Source organism: Balaenoptera physalus (assembly GCF_965194825.1).
Source record: "Balaenoptera physalus genome assembly, chromosome: 18".
NCBI classification, from domain to species: domain Eukaryota; kingdom Metazoa; phylum Chordata; class Mammalia; order Artiodactyla; family Balaenopteridae; genus Balaenoptera; species Balaenoptera physalus.
In genome coordinates, this window is record NC_138899.1 from 22375418 (window position 1) to 22402624 (window position 27207).

Here is a 27207-nt window from a genome sequence, read left to right on the forward strand (position 1 = left end):
TGTGATTGATATTGTAAAAATAAATACATCTGTGGTTTGTTCATGGAATCAATTACCTCTCAAATGTGGTCTATAAAATTAAAAACAAAGAAACAAAAAAAAAACAAACAAAAAACTTGAGAACCCTTGCTCTGTATAACAGGAATGTGAGAAAACCAAACAGCTATAAAATTTTTAACCAGCTCAGCTGAAGTCAAGGTGAGACGTGGTACTCATTACGCATCTCTGCCAAATGTTTTATGTTTCTACATGTCAATGAGTAAATGACACATGGGCAGTCGTGGTAGCATGCAATTCAGTTCTCTGTAAGAAATTGCCAACAAACTATGAAGACTACATATATACAACAGCTATCCAGCTGCAGTGTCTTCAGGATTTCCCAACACATTTGATCAGAGGCCAAGCTTTCCAAGGTACCCCCAGTCTGTGACTGACCATTTCTGCTCAATTTGTGATTCTTCCACAGGCAAATTTTGCAACTGCATCCCAGTTGGTCTGGCTGATACTTTCTCAGAGCTGTGTTTTAGTCTGATGGTCATACGCTCAGCTACCCAATTTCTCCTTCCTTGCCCTTTCATTGCAAACGTAACAGACTTGCATGATTTATGAAGGCTTTCCCAACTTACTCCTGCTCTCATTTTTATCTTTTTATAAGTGTTTTCCCCATTAAATCTGCTGTCCTTTTATTTTTTCTTGTGTCTGCTTTCTAGACCCAGATCCTCTGATGAGATGCATAATTTTGGCCAAATTCATCAAGAATGATTATTCTTATTATTTTATTCTCATAGTCCTCAATAAAATGTACCTCTAAGCAAATTTTATAAACTTGCTGAATCATTTTCTGCCCAAAATACACATTTACACTTTATTATTCTACTGTATTTGAAAACATTCCATTTGACAGCAATATGTTTTTTGAACTAAATCGTACATAATTTTTTAAACTAGTCATCTTTCCACGGATTTGTATGAAACATGTTGTATATGATGCATCTGTTTCTCTACTCTCCCCCCCCCCCCCGCCCCATACCAGGGAATGGGCTGGGCAGAAATCAGCCTGGAAAAAAGGTTAGATATTTGAAATTTTATGTCTTGACTCTAATATCAGTTTAGTATAATCACCAATGCTTCTACTAGCAGGAGATAACTGGAGCATAGTTACAAAGTCTAGACTCTTCAACTATCAGAGTTTTTGAAAATGTTTGAAACATCATAGTCAAATGATACAGAGTTATTCACAATTTTGTTTCAAAATTACATTAGTCAGGGTTCTTTATTGTATGTTGCCAAATTTAGGATTTTTGCTGATCTGATATGTGAGAAATAGAATTCCAGTGTAGTTTCAATTTATGTACGCCCTATGCGGATATAGATTAAACAACAGATAATACTTGAAGAATTAAAACCAGATTACAGTCAATGTGCAGGGGTTAATCATAAGTAAAATTTTTGGTTCAGTTATTTAGAAAACATAATTAATATGTTAAGAAGGTAAAGCACAAGTATTTGACTTCATAGTATAATAAAAATTATTATTTACCAAACGCAAAATTCAGACTGTCTTCAAAATTGACATTTGGTTTTGAATTACCCAGTACATTTAATAAAATCTGTGGCAGGAGAAACTATCTGGGACATATCTTTAAGGCTCCTTAGTGATAGATGAGTTTTAAAAGGTTTAGTGATTTAACTTCAGCATCTCCCTCTGTGTTCAGCATTTATTAAATCTATTGAAATTGGAAAGTCTCAAGCTAGTAAGGAGAAATCCAAAAGTGTTTTTCATTTGTCAATTCCTTTATGACAAAGAAAATCAATGACCACATGTTGAGGTTTTTCTGTATACTTTGACATGAGCAATTTATATCGTTGTTTTAAAATTCATGTGGAGGAGAAAGTACTACTGTCCTTGACTTGAAGACTTCCTGAGCATTTTTACCTTGCACACTGGCTTTCATAAAAAACTGCTTTTCATCATTACTCTATTCTCATTTTGTGGAGTTCATTATTATAACAGAAATATACATTTCTGATGTTATGATATTTTCTGGACATTTTTCTAATGAATTCCCTGTAGAAAAGTCAGATAAAGGCAGTCAGGTGTTTTCAGTTTTATTTGAAACAGTATATTATACTGTTACACTGTTTATTTGAAACAGTATATTTGAAATGTGTATTAAATAATGGTGTGTAAAACTTTGCTGAACTTTAGCGATTTTAACTTAATTTATTTATTTTTTTGCCTCACCATGCCTCTTGCAGGATCTTTGTTCCCTAACCAGGGATAGAATTCAGGTCCTGGCAGTGAAGGTGTCAAGTCCTAACCACTGGACCTCCAGGGAATCCCTGAGATTTTAACATTTCTAAATACAATAACAAAAAACTAACCTTAGGAAAAGTATGATGTGTTTTATGAAAATACCTAGATTAATTTAATACATCTTTAAATTCTGAGCTAAACATTTTAAACCAAACTTGTTAGGTTAATGTAAAAGATAAATATTCATTTTTTAACTGAAATGATACTTTATTGAGTAAAATGCAATATCTTTGTAAACAATCAAAAACTGTTTCCTGAGGAGAAAAGTAAATTATTAAACATTAAATACTCACTCTATTTAGTAAACCTCACATCTACTTCTATACAACAACGGTTTATGCTTGTTGTGAAAACAGTTGAATTTTCCAGCAATCTTTCATTTACATTTTCAGGCCACTAAATGAATATGATATAAAAAGTTAATTTATCATTTTGATTATCTGATTTGTCTGCAAAAGACATTTTGAGTGTCCTTTCTCCCACTGTTTTTCTTTTTTCCACTATCTACTATTTTAATTTAATTCTCTTCATCGTGGATATATTTTTACTTGGCTTAAGTATATTTAGTTTATAGGATTTTGTGAGATGTCTAGGTTATAACTTTTTCCTGTTCCTTTAAGATGATTTTGATGTATTAAGAAATGTTTCCACATTTTCCTTACAATGTTTAAACTGGAGAAGTAAAAAAATACAGGTGTTGATAATCACAATAAAGAGAGAATTAATTACTGTCTTTGTGTATATATGTACATTGCAGAATGGTTTTTGTTCTTGTTGCAAAATTTAAGGATAGTAATCACTTCTTTATAGTCTGCTAAGGTTGAATAAAATTTCACCTTTTTTTTTTTAACTAGGCAGAGAGAGAGCGAGCACTCCCTTTGTGAATATGATGAACAATAACAATAAAATGCAGTATCAGGTGTCAACTCTGCAGTCTTCCATTTGCCTACTTGGGGCTACAGGGTAGTTTTACAAGAGCCTTTTTCCCTGAGATTGGAAGTAGCTCGTGGCAGATGCAGTGTAATGCATCTTTCTAGATTATGGCTCTTTAATGACTCTTTCAAGATTATGATCCAGCTGGACTTTCCTCCTGCCAAGGCACCTGGAAAAATGGCAAGATTGGATTTGGAGAAGCTGGTCCAACATGGAGCAGGGTCATAGCCTCCCACTCAACCCAGGCTCCTGAAACAAAGACCATGACTAAATCTTAATCATTTTCTCTTCTCTCAAATTTGTTTCATCAGGATTAGGACTTTATCTTTTATTGGAATATTGGTTCCTAAATCTTGGACAGAGGAATGTCTATTTTTCTATTTAAAAATGGCTTCACAGTTTATCTTAGCAAGTTTTGAATAAATTAAATCTTTCTTTAAGCTAGGTAATGCTGACAAAGACAATGCTATACATGGCAAAACTTAAGCCAAAATATACAAATTATCTTAAGTTTGAAAATATTCAATATGATTTAGAAGGTAAAAATATTCTGTATGTAATTTCCTGAAACAGTCAGTTTATTTTACTAATTTCACAATGCTAATTACAAAAGAGATTTCAGGAATTTATTTTTTATTTTGTATCTGTACATCTAGCAAATTATATGAAGGAGAATGTAGCTAGTGTTCAATCTTATCCTAAAACAGAAAGGGTTTTTATACAATCCCTAAGATTTTCATTAATCATGTGATTTTATACCAGTTGACTTTATTTTAGGTCTGTAGTCCTATGAGGTTTCCTTCACACCTGCTCTGAACATTGTGCATAAAGAACTGTTTACTCCTCATTTCTACATTGCACTTTCTGTAGATCAAGCAGGGTACCTGTAACTTAAAAAAATAAATTTGCCTTCTTCAGTAAGCCAACTTATTTTTAGAAATCAAGAAAAAATAGATCCATATTCATATTAATTATTTTCATTTTGGGTAAATAATTTCTGCCTAACTTCCAGAAAATAGTAACTTCTCAGTATGGACCAGTGTGGACTTCAACTTTTGTGATAACTCATTAATTACTTTTAGGAAAAATTAGGTATATATAAAAATAGGGGATCAAAGTATTATAAAACTTAACATTGATTTATTCTATTAATATTTATTATGTGCCATATTCCAGGAATCAAGTTAGAGGACAAAATTTTGGTCAGCAGGATTTCAAACAAATGAAAGAAATAGATAAGTTTTTAAAAATTATAGTGCAATAGTTGGATTTGCATGCAGTAGTTAGAAATGCTTCCTAGAAAGAATAACACCTGAGCTAGGACTTGAAAGAAATGAAGGATAAATAGGATTTAGTTAAGAATAAGAATAATGGAATTCTAGGCAGATAGGTCAAAAATAAATTATATATGTGAGGGTTTGAGAAAACTTAGAGAAGAAAATTCCGATAGTTCTAACCAGTTATAAATTATCATATGCATCAGGAGATGTGAGAAATGAAGTTGGAGAAAAAAGCAAGGATCAGACAATGAAGAGCTTTGAGTATTGTGCACAATGTTCTGAATTGTATGCAAATGTGGAATGTTTGCACTTGATTTATTGAATAATCACTCTGTCAGGATTATGAAGGACCAGAGAAGAGCAGTTCAGTGTCTTAGTAACCCAGGAGGGAATATGGTCAGTGCCTACACTACAACAATAGCACAGCGGAAGGTGGTGATGGGGTAATTTACAAACTTTGGAAGTTAGCAAGAAGATTTAGGAAATTAGAAATTGTCAACAATCAGGCAAGTTTCTGACTTGGGGCAAAAGTATTAAACACAGGGCTGACTAGATTAATGATGTTCAGCATTTGATAGAATACAAACCAATTTCCTCAACTAAGAGTCAATAGTGATGCTTTTTGTGTGTGTGTGTGTGTGTGTGTGACTGATGGGATTTGTGATTTAAAAATAAGTCAGGGGATGAGAGGGGGTTGATTGTAGCTTTATTTTTAAATAAGGAGTGTTTGTAGTTTACTATGGTAGATATAATAATTGTTGCTTACTCTTCTGTCCCTCTTGCTTTCATTTATGCATAAACATCCTTTATTTTGAAACTGTTTAGTAGTTCCCATGAATATATGTCCCTGTTCTATTGATATTCACTCTAGCCATGAGACTTCTTTTTGCCATTGGAATGTTAGTTTGTGTAGTGCAAGCAGAGAGCTTAAACAAGACAAATTTGTGTTGGGCTTTTGTACTTCTTCAGCCTGTCTTAGGAAGAGAGTCACTGGATCAAAATGAGAGAAGGGTAAAGGCAGTCCTGAGACATGAAGCAGGCCCCCCAGCCAATATATAATTTCATGAATGAGAAAAAGGTCTGCTGCTCTATGCCCATGACATTTGTCACATTGTCAGTTCTACTGCAAAACTGAGCAATACACTCACACATGAAGTGTCTCAGGGTCCCCAAACCAATGATTTTGCATAGCATTTGGGAAAAGCATTATTGGAAAAAAAAAAAAGTTTCTCTTTAGTATGTCATTTTAGAGAAACTAGCAGCAGCTGCTAGAATTTTAAGAAATATATACATACATGCATGTATATAGGCATATATGTATATGTAGATATACATATATATACATATGTGTGTATACATATATACAGACATGATATATACTATATAATGAAACAACATTTATGAGTGTGACAATAAAAGAAATGAAGAATGTTGATAGCAATTGTAATGAAAGTGAAAAAAATCTAATTTGATAAATTCATTTTTCGTATTACTTTAACAAAGATTCAGATGTGATGGAAGACAAGATAATTTAGGTAAATAGTTAATATTAAAATCAAAGTTTAGCAAAATATATTTCTTAATACCATTTCATAAAAATACTTGTATAGTTTATTTATACTGTCACATCTATTTACTGTTTGATTAATTCACCCTTTAAAAATTATTGAGAAATTCCTGTTAAACATTTGTGGTGATTGAGAGTAGAAGCAAAAAAAGTATATAAAACGACTCCTGTTCTCAGGAGTGCTTACAATTAATTTTGCGAGATAAAATGCCCTATAGTTTAACAAAGTATATGATTAAGTAAAAATATATATTATGAACATTAAGTTGGATAGAAATTTCAGGAAAAGAAATAAATCACTGGTTAGAAGTTATGAGAAAATCTCCTGCTAAGGACAGAGAATTTGAGTTCATAACCTTGGATATCTTAACCTCTATTGCCATGAATTTTATCAGCCTAATTTCTGCTCTTATAATACTCTTTCCAGACTTCTAATTCACACGTAGCACCCTTTTCTGTGCTCATTTATTTATTTACAGGCATTACTCGTATGTAAAGGATGAATTCTTTGGTCTGGGGACTGGTTATTAGCCCCAGTTGAAAAATGGTGGCTACTATATTGAACTAACCTGGAAATTAGTTATGAAATTTGGGGAATATCAATGTATTTCAATAAATAATTTTATTCATGATTTCTGATCATTCTTTTACATCAGTGTGATATTTCAAAGTAATTAGTAAAGTCTGGAGGAAAATGTCAGTGCTAATTGTCTCCTTATACTTTTCCCACAATAGCCAAGAAGTGCCTGAAATCCAAATAGCTCTATCCAGTCTTGTATATTCACTATTGTTCTATTATCAGGCTCAGAAAAATTCAGAGCTAAAGTGGTAAGCACTGTGTTCATTACTGTGGTCTACAGTGAGAAAACCTCCAGGACAATGATATTTTTGTATCTACATACTTATTTAGACTCCACTGTTAACAGGGGCTTACTTAACATTACATCTTTTATAAATTATCTGGCGGCTGCATAAAAATATCATTACCCAGTTCTTGAAAACTTGTGATACTGTTCTTTACAAAATAAAAATTTTATGTTTAATATGTAACAATCATGTTTATATTACCATCACATTCTAATAGAAAATAATCATGTTATGTTGCTATATTAATTTCATTGAAAGTACCTTGTCAAATATAAGATATACCAGGAATTTGAAAATAACCACATCTATAAAAACAAATTTTTTTCAGAACACAAATGATTAATTTGGTTCAGTTGAAGATTATATGCACCACTAGATGTGATAAAGGGTAAACATTTTACCAGGAGAATGAATTCCTCATGATATTCTGAGGGCCCAAGGGCACTGATAATAATACATTTAAAATTACTTATAAGTGACTAAATTATTTTCCTGTGTTATATTGCAACGAAAAAAAGGGGAACTGCCCAGGGAAATTCCTAAACACACCTCTTGGGTACCTCTATTATCACTACAAGGATGACCACAATAATCAAGACAATTTTATCCCCTAAGATTGCATCCCTAAAATTCATGGCATTTTAACATATCATCTGCTTCACAGATGAACATTTTCACAACAGTGTTTGATAAAGTGTGAGCACATCTCCCAAAAGAATTATGTTTAATTGAATAACAGTCCAACATACTTCAGGTTCTATTATATGCCAGTCTCTTTTATTTCTCATTTCTGATTTATATGTCACCACTTCTTGCCTGTCCAACCTGGCCCAAACTCTTTTTCTCTTAGGTGTATGAGTCCTGGGCTAGCAGATGCCTTTTGTATGAAAGAAATCTAAGAATCTCCAAGTTTCATTTCATATTACTCTCCTAAAATGAAAACAAAAACAAAAACCTTTTCACAGAAGTTATCTTTAGGTTAGAAAATTGTGGATGATTTAATATTTTTCTCCTGTACATTTTTCCAGATTTCCCTAAACTTCTATAACGAATATGGTAATTTTGTGATTTAAAAAGACTTATTATTTTAAAGAAAGAAATAACCCTGAAACAGTCTATTTATAATTTTTCTAAGGTTCCCTTGTTGTTTTGTCACCTTTTTTCTATTTACTACCTTTTCAATTGCAACCTCCTCTTTATATAATTCTTCAGAAGTTCTACTACCATTTGTTATCTAGGTATTTCTTTTTTCCTAAAGGTGTAATTACTTCGGTCCTTAGAATATTGATTTGTCCATTCATGGGGATGTCAAATGTTCTGCTGCTGGGAAAATTTAACATCCTAAATTACCTTGAGAGCCTAGATTCCAAATCTCCAAAGATCATTTGCTACCTCCCTCACTTCACCTCCACCCCCAGATAGAAGGAAACTAACAGATCAAATGCACTTGAACTAGGTCTAGCCTTCCATTTAGCCAGTGATTCACTACTGCACATTCTTGAATCAATACTCATTTTTTAAATTTATTTTTTAAACTTTTTATTTTATATTGGAGTATAGTTGATTAACAATGTTGTGTTAGTTTCAGGTGTACAGCAAAGTGATTCAGTTATACATGTACATACTGCTATATTTAAAATGGATAACCAACAAGGACCTACCATACAGCACAGGGCATTCTGCTCAATATTATGAATCAATACTCATTTTTAGGGCAACTTTCACAGCTCCATGATCCAACTTTCAGCTAAATTCTTAACTGATCCTATGAAGCAGTCACAGCCCTGTGTTTCCAGCCAAAGTGTAAGTTACCACCTGTTAGACTACACACTGAATTCCCTCATCCAAGCCCTCACTAGCTAGACATCTGGCTCAGTGTCATCAATTGGTGGCATGCGTAGCCTGGGGAGTATTGAATCTTACATTATCTCAGTTTTCTTAGAATATTCTGAATTGATGAAATAAATTTCAGAAGAGCACATCCAATTTTTCTATATAAAATTAAATTTTTATAATGCCCATAAAAGTGGAGTATACAAACAAGTTGGACATTGTGCTCTATTTATGTTGCATTGTAATAAACAGATCACCATATTTAACAACTTGGGTCAAGATAGCTACTATATCAATGAGCCATCAAAAAAAAATTTTATGCCGTGGTTTTTCAATATACTATCATAAACTTTTACGTTGTGATTTTTCTTTGTTTAAAACCTTAAATGATCACATATAAGGAATATTTTGTCTGCATGAAGTTTTTAAATGTCCTAAATCATGAATATCAGTTATTTATTATGAATATATATAGACTATATACATTTTGGGGATAAAACAAATGTTTTTTATTTAGAAATAAGTTATTTTGATAGAGAAGAGATGTTAACCTTAATCTTGTTATTTCATACTTTTTTTCTAACATCTTTATTGGAGTATAATTACTTTACAATGGTGTGTTAGTTTCTGCTTTATAACAAAGTGAATCAGTTATACATATACATATGTCCCCATATCTCTTCCCTCTTGCGTCTCCCTCCCTCCCACCCTCCCTATCCCACCCCTCTAGGTGGTCACAAAGCACCAAGTTGATCTGCCTGTGCTATGTAGCTGCTTCCCACTAGCTGTCTATTTTACATTTGGTAGTGTATATATGTACATGCCACTCTCTCACTTTGTCCCAGCTTACCCTTCCCCCTCCACATATCCTCAAGTCCATTCTCTAGTAGGTCTGCATCTTTATTCCCATCCTGCCCCTAGGTTCTTCATGACTTTTTTATTTTTTATTTTTTTAGATTCCATATATGTGCGTTAGCATCCGGTATTTATTTTTCTCTTTCTGACTTACTTCATTCTGTATGACAGTCTCTAGGTCCATCCACCTCACTACAAATAACTCAATTTTGTTTCTTTTTATGGCTGAGTAATATTCCATTGTATATTCCATTGTATATATGTGCCACATCTTCTTTATCCATTCATCTGTCGATGGATACTTAGGTTCCTTCCATGTCCTGGCTATTGTAAATAGAGCTGCAATGAACATTTAGGTACATGACTCTTTTTGAATTATGGTTTTCTCAGGGTACATGCCCAGTAGTGGGATTGCTGGGTCGTATGGTAGTTCTAGTTTTAGTTTTTTAAGGAATCTCCATACTGTTCTCCATAGTGGCTGTATCAATTTACATTCCCACCAACAGTGCAAGAGGGTTCCCTTTTCTCCACACCCTCTCCAGCATTTATTGTTTGTCGATTTTTTGATGATGGCCATTCTGACTGGTGTGAGGGGATAGCTCATTGTGGTTTTGATTTGCATTTCTCTAATGATTAGTGATGTTGAGCATCCTTTCATGTGTTTGTTGGCAATCTGTATATCTTCTTTGGAGAAATGTCTATTCAGGTCTTCTGCCCATTTTTCGATAGGGTTTTTTGTTTTTTTGATATTGAGCTGCATGAACTGCTTGTAAGTTTTGGAGATTAATCCTTTGCCAGTTGCTTCGTTTGCAAATATTTTCTCGCATTCTGAGGGTTGTCTTTTCGTCTTGTTTATGTTTTCCTCTGCTGTGCAAACGCTTTTAAGTTTCATTAGGTCCCATTTGTTTATTTTTGTTTTTATTTCCATTTCTCTAGGAGGTGGGTCAAAAAGGATCTTGCTGTGATTTATGTCATAGAGTGTTTTGCCTATGTTTTCCTCTAAGAGATTTATAGTGTCTAGCCTTACATTTAGGTCTTTAATCGATTTTGAGTTTATTTTTGTATAAGGTGTTAGGGTGTGTTCTAATTTCATTCTTTTACACGTAGCTGTCAAGTTTTCCCAGCACCACTTATTGAAGAAGCTCTCTTTTCTCCATTGTCTATTCTTGCCTCCTTTATCAAAGATAAGGTGACCCGATGTGCGTGGGTTTACCTCAGGGCTTTCTATCCTGTTCCATTGATCTATATTTCATACTTTTTGATAAGAGGATGGCAAGGCTATATTGGTAAACTCTAATATTTATCTTCAAATTTTAATGATTTATACAGCAAAAACCTGTAAAACACTAACATACTAGTATTATCCATTCCCATCTAGCATTTACAAAGGAGAGCAGCGGTATACTAATTAAAATAATGAGTAAAACTTAAATAATTTAAATTTTATTTTGTAGTATATTTAGAGGTACTGGCTATAAATAAACCATAGACCCCAGTCATTGACTATTGGTTGGTTATTAAAAAGAAGGCTTAAAAATGATAAGGATCGAACTTTCACTTTCAGGAGGATGGAGTGGTTATATTTCCCCTATTCTTCTTGCACACTACAACTATAATACAAAACAAATATCAACAAATACACATAATAGCTTTAGTATCTTGATTTTATCGATATCAGTGTTCTGGCTATGATATTATTCTCGTTGTGTAAATGTACTACCTTTATAAGATATTACCATCGGGAGAAATTAGGTAAATGGTACATCAGATCTATCTGTATTATTTATTATGTAAGAACAAATACAAATAAAAAATAAAAGGCTTAAGTCTCTCTGTTGGTAAACTGCCAATTTCTGGGGGAAGGTAAGAGCCTAACTCTGGAGGGTTTCTTGCTCCAAGTTGCAGAACTACCTTCTGTTGTAAAGGTATGAGAAAGTTTGTTTTTCCTCTGGATAAATGCAGTCAGCTAACAAAGGTCAATCCAACTACCAAGTGAATGTGGGATAAACTTTGTGTGACAAATGATGATGTCAAGACCTTTTACTTGAGGACTAGTCATTGTTTATCCTGAGAACATATGCAATGGGTTGCATCTGCTTGGCTATTCAAAAGGAAGAGATTTCTTCCTGTCTCTACAATCTCTTACCTGATTGCCTGTAATGCACATCACATTCTGGTTTAATGCTTATACAATGTTAAAATTGCTTTCTTTTTTTGGCTACCTTTGTGGAGATGTTTTCTGGTTTGGGAGAAGATTTTCTTTTTAAAATATATTTCCTCAAAACTTACAACTGCCTCCTACAATTCTCCAAAAATTTTTTAAGAAGTGAATTAAAAATTTAAAAAAAATGGTTTTGGGGAAAAAGCCCTAAATTAACTGGAAAATAAACAAGTTTCTAAGGTATGTTAATTATAAAAGAAAAGAATGTTGATTTTGATCAGCCTCAGTAATATATAAGCTTAGGCAAGTGTAAATTTGAATTTGAGAAGTAACTTATTAGGCCTTTGACATAATGGCCTTAGTTCTTTATTATTGATCTACTCGTGCTATCTGATGTCTGTTGAAAAGTAACAAGAATAGAGAATACAGAAAGTATGTCTTGATGATATATTTTACTTATTAGTTATGGAAGAAATATGATTATTTGAAGTAAGGTCAACAGTTCAAAGAGATTGTTAGTTTATATCTCCTTATTTATTCTCACTATTCAAGTATATATATAGTTTGTTAAAAAGATTAAATGTAAAATAAACTGAGATACTTGACATGAGTTAAAACACAGTTTTTTAGAATATATTTTTCCTGATTATACTTTTTTAAACTTAGATAATCTTTTTATTCCAATTTGCCTCAGTATCCGCTGAGTTTGTAGTGTTAAAAAATGGCCAACAGTGATAAAATTATATGTGCTAGACCTGCTATCATAAACCTGCTGAAAATCTGCCAGCACTTCTTTATCATCAAAATTCTTCTTATGTGGTAAAAACAAAACAAACTAAAAGATTTCATATTCTAAACCATTGCTAGTTTGATTTTCTGTATCAAAGGGAACTGATCAAAATGTATTTATTGAAATTAGAAATAAGGATATATATATACATACATTAATGAATTATATATATTAATGAAAAATATTGCCTGCCATACCAGTAAACAAAGGATGTTGCAGCCCTCAGCCATTGAAGCCACCCCCAACAGTACACCCTGAGGAGACCCAGGATGGAGAAGAACAGGATGCTGGCCCTAGAGAGCTAAGGTGCATATCTAAGGAATGATTTCAATGAGCCCAGACTCTAGTATCTTCCCATATATAGAAAAGTGCTAAATTCATTAACTTGAGATATCTGGTTTTCTTTAATTAATGGTAACCTTTTGATGTTCCAACTACCTGGACTTTGTTACAAAAACCCCTATGTATCCTGGCTTCTACCTTATCTCTCCAGAGCAATCCCTCAGAGCTATCTCAGATCTGTCTCCCGGGCTTGAAGTCCTCAGAAAATCAGCCTAATAAAATATAATTCTCGGGCTTCCCTGGTGGTGCAGTGGTTGAGAATCCGCCTGCCAATACAGCGGACACGGGTTCGAGCCCTGGTCTGGGAAGATCCCACATGCCGCAGAGCAACTGGGCCCGTGAGCCACAATTACTGAGCCTGCGCGTCTGGAGCCTGTGCTCCACAACAAGAGAGGCCGCGATAGTGAGAGGTCCGCGCACCGCAATGAAGAGTGGCCCCCGCTCGCCGCAACTAGAGAAAGCCCTGGCACAGAAACGAAGACCCAACACAGTCAAAAATAAATAAATTAATAAATTAATTAAAAAAATATATATATATAATTCTCAACTTTTAGGTTGTGCACTTTTTTTCAGTTGACATATATATACGAAATAACCAAGATAAAGAAGGCAGGGGATTTATTGTTTTTTTTGGTTTTGCTAGCATTGTTTTCCACTGCTCTTATTTTGGTAGTGGAATCCTTGTTTTTAAAAACTCCACGTCATCCTCATGAGGCTGTGAAACATGTCATTCTTACTTCTCTCTTTTAGTCGCAGTGGAAGTGTAGGATTGTCAGGAACAATAGTTCATGATTATGTGACTGGAGCTTGAGACAATCACAAGCTGTTGCTTCTAACTGTACTTCCTCTAGAAGGATCTCTCTACCCACTATGGACCTATCTGAATGGGATGTAGAGAGAAATTTCTCTTTAGAGCAAGGTGATACTTTAAGTATCCAATACCTACCTACTGCCGCAGAAATGGAGGCCATTTGATTTTCCTTAAAATTTTAAAAATCATGGGACCTCAACTGCTGGTTTGGGGATTTAACTAATCATTAACACCTATTAAAACCCAAGATAACTGCTAGTGTTTTTAACTCCTGGGCACTTCATCGGGTAGTAACAACACAAGAGATTTCTTACAATTAATAACCGTTTAAACTGGAGCCCGTCCTTGTGGTTTATGTCTCTGACCAACAGTCTTTGGTGTTCTGTCCTCTCTGGAGCTTCTAATCTTTCAAGGCTCCCATCTTTGCCTTGGGTGGCTCTAAAGTAAAGCTAACCTTCCTCATGAGACAAAGATGCATCCCATTGAGTTACAATTTACAATAGAGTTTATATTTATTTCTTCCTTCAGGGAGAAAGCAAAGTGTTTCATATGTGTTCTCAGGTGAAAAAATATTTTTTATTACCCTGAAAAGGCTTGAGTCCCAATTTTACCTTAGATTCTTGAGAACAGACCTTCTCCAACTTAAAACAGACTACTAAGTTTTTAATCACTCAACAATGCACACGGTACCTTAGCTGTTGACATGCTGGCTATAAAAGGTAATGACCTCTCAAAACAAAATTATATACATTATGTTTTTTGCTTCAGATGGACCAATGTGAATCTAATTTTTTTCTTATACTTGTTTGAACTTACTGAAGGTTCTTAGACATAGCCAACAAAATTTAGCATCTTGACATTTTTTCTACTGGATGTCTGGAGCCCCACATTTGGTAGGCATGCAGTCCAAATTCACAAGCGCAACGGATTAATAGTTTACCCAGCTGCTTTGCAATAATTTCAACTTCTCAGCAAGGGACAGTGTAACCCTTACAGTGCATCCTAATTTAATTCAGCCAATGCCACAATTTATAGTGTAGCAATTAAAAATCTCAATCCTAATAGAAAGTTCTATATTACTAAAGGTCTGTTGGGCTTCTGATGACAGCACACAACTATATTTAATTTTTAAAAGGGAAATACATTGGCTATTTGACAAAAAAACATGGGAAGATCCCAAACAATGGCACTAGGGTTCTCTTTGCACTTTGTCTATTTCTCTTCTTTGCTTGTCTTTTCTTCTCTCTGCACATTGCTTTCACTCTATTATGATACAGACTATCCATTTGTCAATAAAACATAAAATTCTTATAATTTCAATTTTAAAAGCAAGAGAGAGTTATATTTCCATCTTCAACTAGTAAAATATCAGAAAATGCTCTGTTTGGCTTTGCCTGAATCATGTTCCTACTGATTGAATTAAATCCACCATTTAAATGGAGCTCTATGGTCAAAGGGATATGATTGGCCCATTTCTAAGGCTCAAGAATCAAAAAAACATGATAAACTGTTCCACCAGGTAACAGAATGTATAATAAATTTCTCCAAAGACAGTGGTTGAAACATAAGGTGAATCAAAAAAGTACATAAGGCAAAAATAAATATGCAAACATACATACATGCATAAATACATACAGAAATAATATTGGTTTTCAGCTGTCTTCCAGTAGTCAAATAATGTGCTATTTCTGAACCTACCATCTTGATACTGTTGCCTTTCTTGATATTTTAAGATTTATTAGCATACCAGTTCATAATGCACACCTGAAACACAGGGAGCATGTTATTACACCTCTTTTCTCAAGATTGGTGGACTATTCACATCTGCTAATTGTGTGTACTTAAACATATGCAGACCCCTGCTTTGGAAGTAATTTGTTCCTGAGAACTATAACATAAGGGTTTTACAACTATCTCTTCAAACATGCTAGAAAGGTATGGAAACCATGCAGTGAGTACAGAAGGCAACTAGTGTCAGAAATAACATTTTCACTGTTTCTTGTGAAAATAAGTGGATTTTAAAAAAATGTAAAGTGGCTAAACATGATCCAGCAACCAAGAACGTACCTCTCTCCGAAAGAAATCTTCCTTCCAGCCTCCCTATATAAAACCCATATTTTAATAAGCAGAAACCTCTAATTGACAAATTGGAAGGAAGAACAATTCTCTTCTGGTTATATATTTTAAAAGATAAACACAGGTCAATTAGTCAGTAGATGATATTTAGTAATTTACCTTTCATGGATATTTTTATAACATGAAAAATAAAGTTCATATATCTAAACCTACATGAGAAGCATACTGATTTATACAGTCCGTATGTAAATAGCTACATCTTATGTGGAAAGGGTAAAATTTGATGCTGTATTATAAAACTAACAGTTTTTGAAAAATTTATCAAGACCATATTATTTACGATGAATGGCCAAATGCGGTGAAAATTAACATTAATATATTTCAACCATTCTTTTAGCAAAGATAAATCATATCAAATCCAGAAACAGAAATGGGAACATTAGGAAGATTATCACTGAAGAGTCTCTGTGATAGTTTCTGTGCAAAATAAATAAATAAATAAATAACACAAGCCTATACATATTCAGACACAACCCTTAAGACTATTCATGCATTGTTTAGCAAAATAGCTTTGTGGGTTATACAATAACAAAATTTAGTTCTAATGGAGAGACTGGTGGGGTTTGTTTGATTAGATTAGAGTTTTGCATAAACAAAGTGATCACCAAAATGGGCAAAAGGCCATGCACAGCTGTGGGTGCAATTCCTAGGAATGGATAGACTCTTTTTAGTTGACCTAAGAAAGATATTTTGAATTATACTGAAAAAATATAAACATTGTGTATATTTTCCATTCTTTTACTTGTCTCATCAAAATAAATCACATATACAAAGTTTGAGATGATAGCAAAAACAATTTGAAAATGTTTATAACATTTGGTAAAAAGATAAGTATGAGGAACCAGAGAGTGAACCCAAGGACAATAAATATAGGATCGCTGTGAAATGTGTACAAAAGTGAACATTTGAACCCACAGACATATGGAACCATATGACTTTCTTTTTCTTTCTTTTAGAATCTTTGTTAATTGTATAGTGACTACCAACTGATTTCTTGATCAAATTATACAAGAAGTTAAAAAAAAAAAAACAGCTGCTATCAGATTGTATTGCATTAGTGACTATAAGTGGCAAAACTATAAAAGGTTTATTTTTTGTTGATACCATTTCTATTATATAATTCTAATTGTCTTGTCACAGATGAGTAAAATGTTCTAAAATATAATCAAATGTTTATGCTAATAATAACAATCCCAAATATGCCTCTAGCACATAAACCACAGAAGTTAAAATCCTAAATTTTAAAAACATAAATTTACCATATTTTCAAATATTTTGTAATGAAATGTTAATTCCAAAAAGAAATTAACTGTGATAAATATACACATATATACTCATATATATAACCTTATATATTAGTACGTGTGTATGTGTTTATATTCAATGTTATAAAAATAAAAGTGGAATATAATGTATAGGCATATTCTAATTCTTAGAGCTCCATAATTTATACATCACCCTCCTTGCTAGACAAGGGCCCCCCTTTTCTCTGAGAGTTATTTTTATTATCTCCAGAATTGCCACTCAGTGTTTAAGACTTCTTTAGTTAAAGTCAGTTTTTAGTTAACTTTATAAGAATATCTGTATTTCCCTGGTATCAAAAATAGCTCTCAAGATGAGCAGTGAAAATATACAATCATCCAAAACTTAATAGTCCCTGAGTCAGCATTATACAGATTAAGTGAATCAGAGAATATACATGCACAAAAAGAAACCTAAAGATAATAATGCAATGTTTTGTGAATCTCTTTAGCAACCATCTATGGTAGGTGAATAATGACCCTCTTTAAAGATATTTATTTCCTAATCCTGGTAACCTGTGTATATGTTACTTTACATGGCAACAAGACTCCAGAAATGGGATTATGCTAAGGACCTTGAATTGGGGAAATTATCTTGAATGACTCATAGGCTTTGGAGGTGGCAGAAGGGAGTCATGAGCAAAGAAATGTAGGTATCCTCTAGAAGGTGGATAGAGCAAGGAAATAAATTCTCCCCTAAAACTTCCAGAAATAAGTGCAGCCATGCTGACCCTTTGATTTTAGTCTGACAGGAGACCTGTCAGACTCCTGACATCCAGAGCTGTAAAACAATACATCTGTATTGTTTTACACCACTAAATCTGTAGTAATTTCTTATGGCAACAATAGAAAATCAAGATACCATCCACCCTAGGTCACTGGGCAAACAAATCCTTATTACACGCTTCACTCTAGCCTACCACTTTTATCTACAGAGTATGCAACCATGGTTATAATACATTATTAACACAAGGGTTACATATACAAAACCAAAAACTAGATACACAGCTGTTGACTTTTATTTTTTTAAGAACTTCAGAAGAATTTACCAAGAACCTTAAAATATAAATGTTTTCACAAGTCACCCTGTTTTCTTTTTTCTTTTTTTTTTTTTTTTTTAGTAGGGGGAGGGTGGACCCTGTTTTAATTATCTTTGTATATCAATTGACCAACTCTATGCAACCACGTTCCTTAATGGTAAGTTCAATTCAATACCTCTGCCCTATAAAGCAACCTCAATAATCTCTAACCCCATCATTCTTGACTTTTTATTTTTCAGTTTTCAAATATGACAGAAATAATTATTTAAAAATGACAGATGCAATGCCAGAAAATAAAAGACAGTATACTGAACCTTAAATCCAAAACTTGGTTCATATCTTCCTGGTCCTTCCAGCTGACCACTCATCTCCGCATTGTATGAAATGAAAAAAATGCTTAGTTCCCATTTCAAGACTTTTTCCCTTGGTTTAGTGCTTTTGCAGAAAGCACTCATGTGTCTATTTAAGCTCTGGAATATCACTATATCTATCAGGAAATCATATTGACCCAGTATAACAGAGTCTTACATAAATAGACATTTTTCTCTACTTCACATAAAAATCCAGAAGTAGAAAATCCAGGGATTGTGTTTCATTATGTTCTATAAATCCTCAGAGATGTAGACTCTTCTAGATTGTCCCACCAATCCTATGGTATGGTTTTAAATAGCCTGGCGCACAATAGTGAAACAGGTTCCACTATGACATCCACGTTGCAGGCAACAGGATAGAGTAAGGACTAAAGAGTAAAAGAGACAAAACTTGTGCAGAAATTCCCACGTGGCACTCTATTTACATTCCATTATTCAGAACCCAGTCATATGGCCATACCTAGTTGAATGGGATTATGGAAAATCTATCTCTATCCTAGATAAATATGCCCAGCTAGAGACTGGAATTTTCATTACCATGGGAAAAGGAAGGAACAGATATTGGAGAAGGCTACCAGTTTTTGCCACATTGTGCTTAGAGAAAGATAGATAGATGATAGATAGGTTTATAGACAATCAAAATTATTCTCAAAAAAAATCTTATATGAGATAAAATACTACTTTCTCTATTTTATCATTGAGAATACACAAGCATATAGATGTTGAAATACACATTGAAGATTACATAGCTTGGAGATAATGGACTAGAATTTGAATCCACTTTTGCTTGAATCAATAGTCTGTCTTCAAACAATAAGTGGTACTATAACATCTTATAATGATCTAAACAGTTAAATTGATACTATTTCAGATTATTTTATTTTAATAGATATAGGTTTGTTTTAAATTCTATTTGCAGATTACTTTGCAATCCTTTATTACTTTCAGATACCTAAGTCTTTTATTAATCCCTTAGAATAATTTTTGGTACAAAAACATATTTAAAATAACAATTAAATATACAACTTAAAGAAAAATTATATTATTTGCTTAAAAAATAAATAGATCTGTAGACTGAACCCATATAATTGACCCTTTTTGAATTCATTTGAATTATAAACAAGCATAATTGACAAATTCAGCATATTAAAGATTATATGTCATTAGTAGTTCTCACCACTGCTATACTTTTCAAATAATTTTACTTTCATATATATTAGTAACAAATGCATACAGTATATTACTTTTCCATAAATAACTATTATAAATTCTAAAAAAGCAAAAGAATAAGTTAACCTTAAATAATACTGAGCTGATAAACAAACAAACAAATAAAAACTGTCTACAGCCTCAACATTAAACAGTGGAAATGTCATAGAAGTGTTTTATTATTTCTTCCAAGATGTTTACAAAAGCCAATGCTTCCAAATGAAGTACTATTTTTAACAAATACCCTATATGTGTCTCACTATTTAATCACTTTATTTGGTCTATCAACATGGGGATAAAGCTTTAAAAATCAATTAGGACTGGAATATGACATACTTCCAAGTAAAGAGAAGATTTTTAGGGTATAAATCTTGAAGAAATTGATGTACTGAAAATCAGTTGGCACATTTTTCTCTAAAAAAGATTTCCATAAAATTTTTGAGACAAGGGATGATTATCTCAAATATTTTAGTAGGTATCTGTAGACATGTAGCTTATTATGTGTGTTTTTTGAATATTCAAATATAAGTAGTCCCAAGAACTAGTGAAGTGCAAAAATATAAAAATAACACTAAAAATCACTAATAAAAAAGTAAAATTATAAAATTAATATGAAAAATGTGTGAAACACTTATGAAAATATCTAACGCAAATGCCCAGTGAGTTGTTTCTAGTTAAGAAAAAAGGTAATATATATACTTTATCAAAACTATAATACTGTTTTTGATAAGTTTTGAAACTGTTTTATTAAAAATTACTGTCTACTGTACATATTCTAATCAATGTATTTTGCAGTGAAAACAAGTAAAAATATTGAGGAGCCTTTTCCTCAGCAAACATATAATCTATTATATATACACAGAAAGTATCTTAACAATAAATAACCTAGCATATATATGAATAATACAAGATGTTAAGAAGCAGGATAAAGCTTAGATGAAGTTATCTTTTTGCTTAAATACATAGAATGTTCTCTAAACTATGTTGGGTCAAAGTCAAAGGATATGCAATGTTGAATATGTGAATTGCAACTTTATCATGATCTGTGTTCATGTAGAGTTACTCCCTGCAATTACAATTCTAATTTTTCAAGAATTTTCAAATAAGGTTTTAATAGAAATAAAGGAGTAGATTGGGGTGAAGATAGAGGGTAAAAGTCACTTTCTCCAAACTTCTAATGTCTTCCAACCTCCTTACCTACTGAGGAGATCTGCTGATTAACAGAAAGGTATACATATATTACTGGCTCATGCAGCTTAACTTTATTTCTCTTAAATGTATTTCTATAGTTTCACTTTACATTATACATATTTATGTCTCATTTACACACTAAAATGTATAATCGTTATAGAAGTAATTACTACATTTTATATCCAAATTTATATCTTATAATTTGCTCTATCTACTTTGGATCACAGAAGACTGGCTAAATGGTTTATATATACCACAGTCATTTAGTACTTCACCTACAAACTAAGCTAATAATATAGCATCATTCTGCAACCTAAGTCCTTTCATAATAATTGTTTCCATTAATTATTATCTTCTATGTGTCAACTACTCCATTAGGTACATTTTACATAAACTAATACTCAAGAAGACACTGCAAGTTAAGTAATTGCCCAAGATGACATGGCTAGTAAACAGGAGAAATCCTTTCAGATTTCACAATACATCTACTTTTCTATATTTGATACACAGTATGTGTTAATGGCAAAGAAAATTTTCTTTTGCAGAATATATATAATTTACTTATATTAAATGAGTTATTTAAAAGATAAAGTTGTATTTCAGTAAATGAAAATTTATTAAAATAACAGTCATCCTGACAATGATTATAACAAATTTGGTAAAATGCATTTATAATATTATTTACTTTTAAACCGATTCAATGCACACTTGTACAAACAGGAAAACTATTATACATGAAGACTATAGATCCGTAAACTAACAAGACAGACTCTGTGTCACATTGAAGCCAAAGAAGAATCAACACTACTAAAGGCTTTTAGAAAATGATTGCTTGCATCTGTAGGCAGTTTATCTTTATGCCAAGTTTCTCAACTCCTTTTGTTTACTAAGAGTACATTTGAAAATTAAACATCTTGAGCGCCAGAGTTTGTGACATACAGCAGCACTTTGACATTCTCTGGGTTTCACAAAAAAACTGGTTATCTGCAATTTAGTAAACACAATAGCATGAAATCATATTTTACTGGTTTATTTAATAATCTTGCTGTCAATTTCAAAAAAAAAAAAAAAAAACAAAGCCAGAAGCTTGCTGTTTCAGAGTTTTCATAAGTAGCGAACAGCAAGTTGATATGATTACATCGAAGAACATTTTCTATTTAGTCTTTACTATTTCCTTTTTCCTATTTCATGATAATTTGAAATTAAGTTGGCAATGATAATGTCAGGAAAATAGTTTATTATCATCCTAAATTATTACAGGGGAATCATTTACCCCTTCTTCCATTCATCACATGTTCACTAGGTGCTTTCTATGTTTCAACTATTAGAAAAAAAAAAAAAACTTTCTTGTTAAGAAGGTTACATAGAAGCTATAAATGGAGTTAAATATGTAGGAACTGGGATTGGATGAGACAGCCCATAGAAAATGTATGGACAGTGGTTCTTAACTTTGGTTGCATGTCCATTTTCTGGAGCTTTTGCAACTACACTTCCTGAAGCCCCATTCAAGAGTTAATAAATAAAACATCTCTCAGAATGAGGGTCAAGCAAGTCATATGAAAAACTTTATAGAGGATAATGTTTTCAGCAAATGTTAAGGTTTACTGAGTAGAGAAAAACAAACAAACAAAAAAGAGATCAGTACTCTTCAAAACACCAGTATTTAAGTGGGTGATTGAATAATGAGCAGTCACGAGACTGGGAAGAAAAATCAATTGGGAGAAAAAGCACTTGGAAAATAAGAATGTCAAAAATTTCAAGAATGAAAAAGGTAAAAAATATTATATTTTTAGAGAATCCAAGAATTGTGAGAATTACACATAGGCTAAGGGATTTGCAATCTCTAAAATAACTGATAGCATTTTCAGTGAAATCATTGGGGGAAAATTCTGGACTGAGGAAAAAACAGAGAATGGGAAGCATGTAGGAAATTCACAACTGTAGATTTTATCTTGATATAGTTTTATAGGTATAAAAAGGGAATCTCATGTAAGTACACAACTGACAGCCTCATTTTTTTTCTATGAGGTTTTAGGGAAGGCAACATGCTGAATCAGGCTTAAAGATAACCTGGTAACTACTTCACATAATTATCGACAATGACAAAAACACCAAAAATGACAGCAATAATAGCAACATTGTAAATATTTACTAAAACCTTTTTATGCCAAATGTAGGATATTATATTTGTGATATTATTCAATTATTATGTAGCCTGGTAGGTTATATAAAGATGTAAATTTGTCCAAGAGAACATAACTAATAAGTGGTACCACAATTCAAACCCACGTCTGTTTCACCCATTACCCTAGGTCTTAAACATTACTGTAGATCCATTTCTCATGATTTGATGTAAAAGATAGCTTTCCAAAGTTGTGAGATATACATACAATGAAATATTATTCAGCCATTTAAAAGGGGGAGTCCTACCATTTGCCACAATATGGATGGACCTTGAAGGTATTATGCTAACTGAAAAAAAGAGACAAATATTGTGTGACCTCACTTATACAGAGAATTTAAAAAATAAAACAAACAAAAATCACACACAGAAAACACAAACTCATAGAAAAAGAAATCAGACTTGTGGTTACCAGAGGCAGAGGGTGGGGGGGGATGGAATATTGGAAGAAATATTGGAAGAAAGTGGTCAAAAGGCACAAACTTTGTTATAAGATAAATAAGTATGATACGACAAATATAAATGACACTGTCTTATGATATATAGGAAAGTTATTAAGAGACTAAATCCTAGGTGTTCTCACCACAAGGAAAATATTTTTTTCTTTTTTTCTTTCTTTTCTTTTTACTGTATCTATATTAGAAGATGGATGTTAGCTGAATCTATTGTGATTTCACGTTTCACTATATATGAAAAAAATTAAACCATCATGCTGTATGCCTTAAATTTATATAGTGATGCATATCAATTATTTCTCAATAAAACTGGACAAAAGATAGCTTTAAATAGTTTTAATGTGTTTAAGAGACAGAGAGATCACTAGGTATAAAAAGCACAATTAATAAAATACTGAAACATGTTAATAACATTTAGGATTTCTCTTCAATCTTGTGAAATAGTCTTAAAATTGAGCTCCTCTGATCCAGTGTTCTTTCCCTACTATTTTTGTGATACTTATACCTCCAGTTGATAAAATATGTGCCAAATTTTTTAAATCTCTTCACTTAAATCTTAATGCCAGTGTCAACTGACAAATCACAACCTTAATTAGACATTACAGCCCAGTGAATTCATACCTAGACCTAGCAACTGAATGTTGCTGTGCTGATTGGCCTCAATTAAAACCTGGAGCCCAAATTTCAAAAGGATGCTCAACAATGCCTGAAAATGTTAGTGTAATTCCTCTGTATATTCACTTTTACCTCTCTAACTTAACTATATTCTACTTTATTCTGCTTCCTTGAGCTTCCCACTTGCTCGCCAACTCTAAAACTACTGACTTTATATCAAACTTGCATGTGGATGGGATTCTCCTCAGCTTTCCACCAATAAGTTGGTTGTCCATCCTCATCTACCGATATACTTAGTGCCTTCCCTCCTCTTACTATGGATGACGTGAGCCTGTCCTGTCAATTACCAAAATCTCAGGCATGCTCTGGATCCCCATCTCTCTCACCTTATGGTTTCTATAACTATCCCTCTCCCCAGCATCATTAATTATCCCCTCCCTATATGCATCATTTCCCCAAGTGCACAATCTTAATCCTGTATTGCCTCTTTTAAAGAAGAAAACTTCCCTGGACTCTGAAAGTTCTCTAATTAACAACTTTATTTTTCTGTTTCCATTTCATAACAAAACTTCTGGATATAACTGTTCATAAGTTCTTGTTCCCAAACCACCATCTCATATTCTCTTCTCAATTGATTTCCATAAGGCTTCCATCCCCACCACTCCATGGAGATTTTCTTGTAAAGGTGACTGTAGATGCCACATAGTTAGATCCAGCTGTCACTCCTTGGCTCTCCTCTTACTTGACCTCTCAGCAACGTTTGACATAACTGACCATTCTCTCTTACTTGAGACAGCAAACTACGGGGACTCCACATTCTCTTGGCTTTTCTCCCACTTTGCAAGCCATCTCTTTTTACTCATCAACACTGGCTCAAACTTCTCTGATCAAGTTTTAAAGTGTTAAAGAGTCCTAAGGCTCTGATGTGAACATCCTTCTCTTTGCCATAGAAATATCCTCTATAGATGACCTCATCCTATTTCATAGCTTCTAGTATAATTAATAAGTGCATGACTCCCAAGTCTGTATCTTCAGTCCAGACATTTCCCTGGAACTGCACACATGCATATTCTATTTTCTATTTGACAGTTCCATGTGAATATATAACTAGTATTTTACATATAACTTGTTCAAAACAGAACTCCTGTCAACTAATCCCTGCCCCACCACCCAAAAATGTTTCCCTCCAGTTCTCATCTTAGTACAGACATGAGTAAACACTGAGTGGGTCAAACCAAATCTAATGGTTATCTGTGATTCTTTTATTTCCATACTGTTGACATTCAATTCCTCAGTGAATCCTGTTGACTCTCTAAAATGTATCCAACTTTGTCCACCTTTTCCACTGCCACTCCTAACACCCTAGTTCAAATACCATCATTCTTTGTTTGGACAATGCAGTAGTCCTTAATTGCTTTTCAGGTAGGTGATTTCCTCCCAGCAGCCAAAATAAACGATTGAATCCTAACTAAGACCACATCAATCTCTCTAATTCAAACACACTATGGCTTCCACTTACAGCAAGATAAAACAAAATTCTGACTCATAAAGCTATACCTGTCCCACCTCCTACCTACCTTGCTATTTTTAATCTCATATGTTTTCCTCCTTGAGGCATTGAACAAAGAGGAAATTGATAAAAGATTAAAATGGCAAGAAAGGAGGTGGCTCATGTACCGATGCCTCAGACACATTGACCTACTTTTGGTTCCTTGAACTTGCCCAAACTACTGCTGCCTTGGGGTCTTTGCACAAGCATTTTTCCAGAGCCTTTCCCCGGTCTTCTCACATGTAGTTGCTTCTATTCATTCAGATCTAAGTTAAAGAACACATCCTTAGAGATACCTTTCATGAAGATCAATCCTAAAATTGTCTTCCTGGTGCCGTTTAATATATTGCACCCTTTTCATTTTCTGCGTAAATATTTTTCTTGTTTGTTTATGTTTAAATTATTTTGCTGAAGTATAATACATATATACATAAAAGGCAACATTTGTGTGTGTGTGTGTGTGTGTGTGTGTGTGTGTGTGTATATATATATATAAACTTGCTTACTTTTTATATCTTTTCTTTAGAATACAAGTTTAACAAAATCAGGGACATTTTCTTTCCAAGATCAGCACCTATGTGATTTATTACATGGTTTCTAGTATGGAAAGAAAATGACACCTCACCTGTTTTGGTAAATAAACTTTTCTTGGAACACAGCTGCACCCAGTAGTTTATATATTGCCTAGAGCTGCTTTCATGCTACAATAGCAGATTTTTAAGTAGTTGCAACAGAGACTGTGTCCCGCAAACCTAAAATATTTACTATTTGGCTGATTAAAAGAAGTTAGCTAACCCCTGAACTAGGTGGTAAGAAGTATTTGGTGAATTAATATGATGTAATAGAGGAAAATAGTATATTAGAAATTTTAGCTTTTTAGTTTTTCTACAGAAAAAAAACTTTCTATAGATAAAGACATAAGCTTATGGTTCTAATTCTGAAAATAGTATCAACTATAATGTAGATATTATAGTGAATGCCACACTTTACAATGACCTCATTTTGTATTTAAAGTTGGATAGAAGAATGCTTTAAAAGAATATGCTTCAGATTCTAATTCAACAAATTTATCAACCACAACAAGAGGAGTGTAGTGGGTGTAAAAAAACAGGCAATTTGAGCTCTTTAATGATCTTTTTGAGCCAATATTAATGTTAAATATTGAAATATCAAGATGTCACAGAAAGAGTTTAGATAAAATGGCTTGTATAGGACCTCTGCCCATCTCTCAGGTAAACAATTCAACAGTAAAGATGGATGGTCCTTGGAATATTAGTCATTTGTTTCTTTAGTTTAAGACTAGTAAAATTGACAGTTTTACAGGGACCACAGTGTTAAACATGACAAATTTAAATGTACCATTTAATTCTAAAATTCTATCTTAGGAAAACAGCAAGTTAAA

At 33.0% G+C, this 27207-nt stretch overlaps 1 protein-coding gene and 1 long non-coding RNA gene across 3 annotated transcripts in view; one reads left to right on the forward strand and one right to left on the reverse strand.

The window, feature by feature from the left end:
• The window catches only part of SLITRK6 (SLIT and NTRK like family member 6), an 881594-nt gene that overhangs the window by 186471 nt on the left and 667916 nt on the right, over nucleotides 1-27207 (forward strand). The gene's annotated exons all lie outside the window — the stretch shown is intronic.
• Nucleotides 5168-18284, reverse strand: LOC309647426. Its single transcript, XR_014256044.1, has 2 exons — nucleotides 13494-18284; nucleotides 5168-13179 (listed from the first exon to the last, which is right to left on the reverse strand). It is a non-coding gene; the product is annotated as an uncharacterized lncRNA (long non-coding RNA).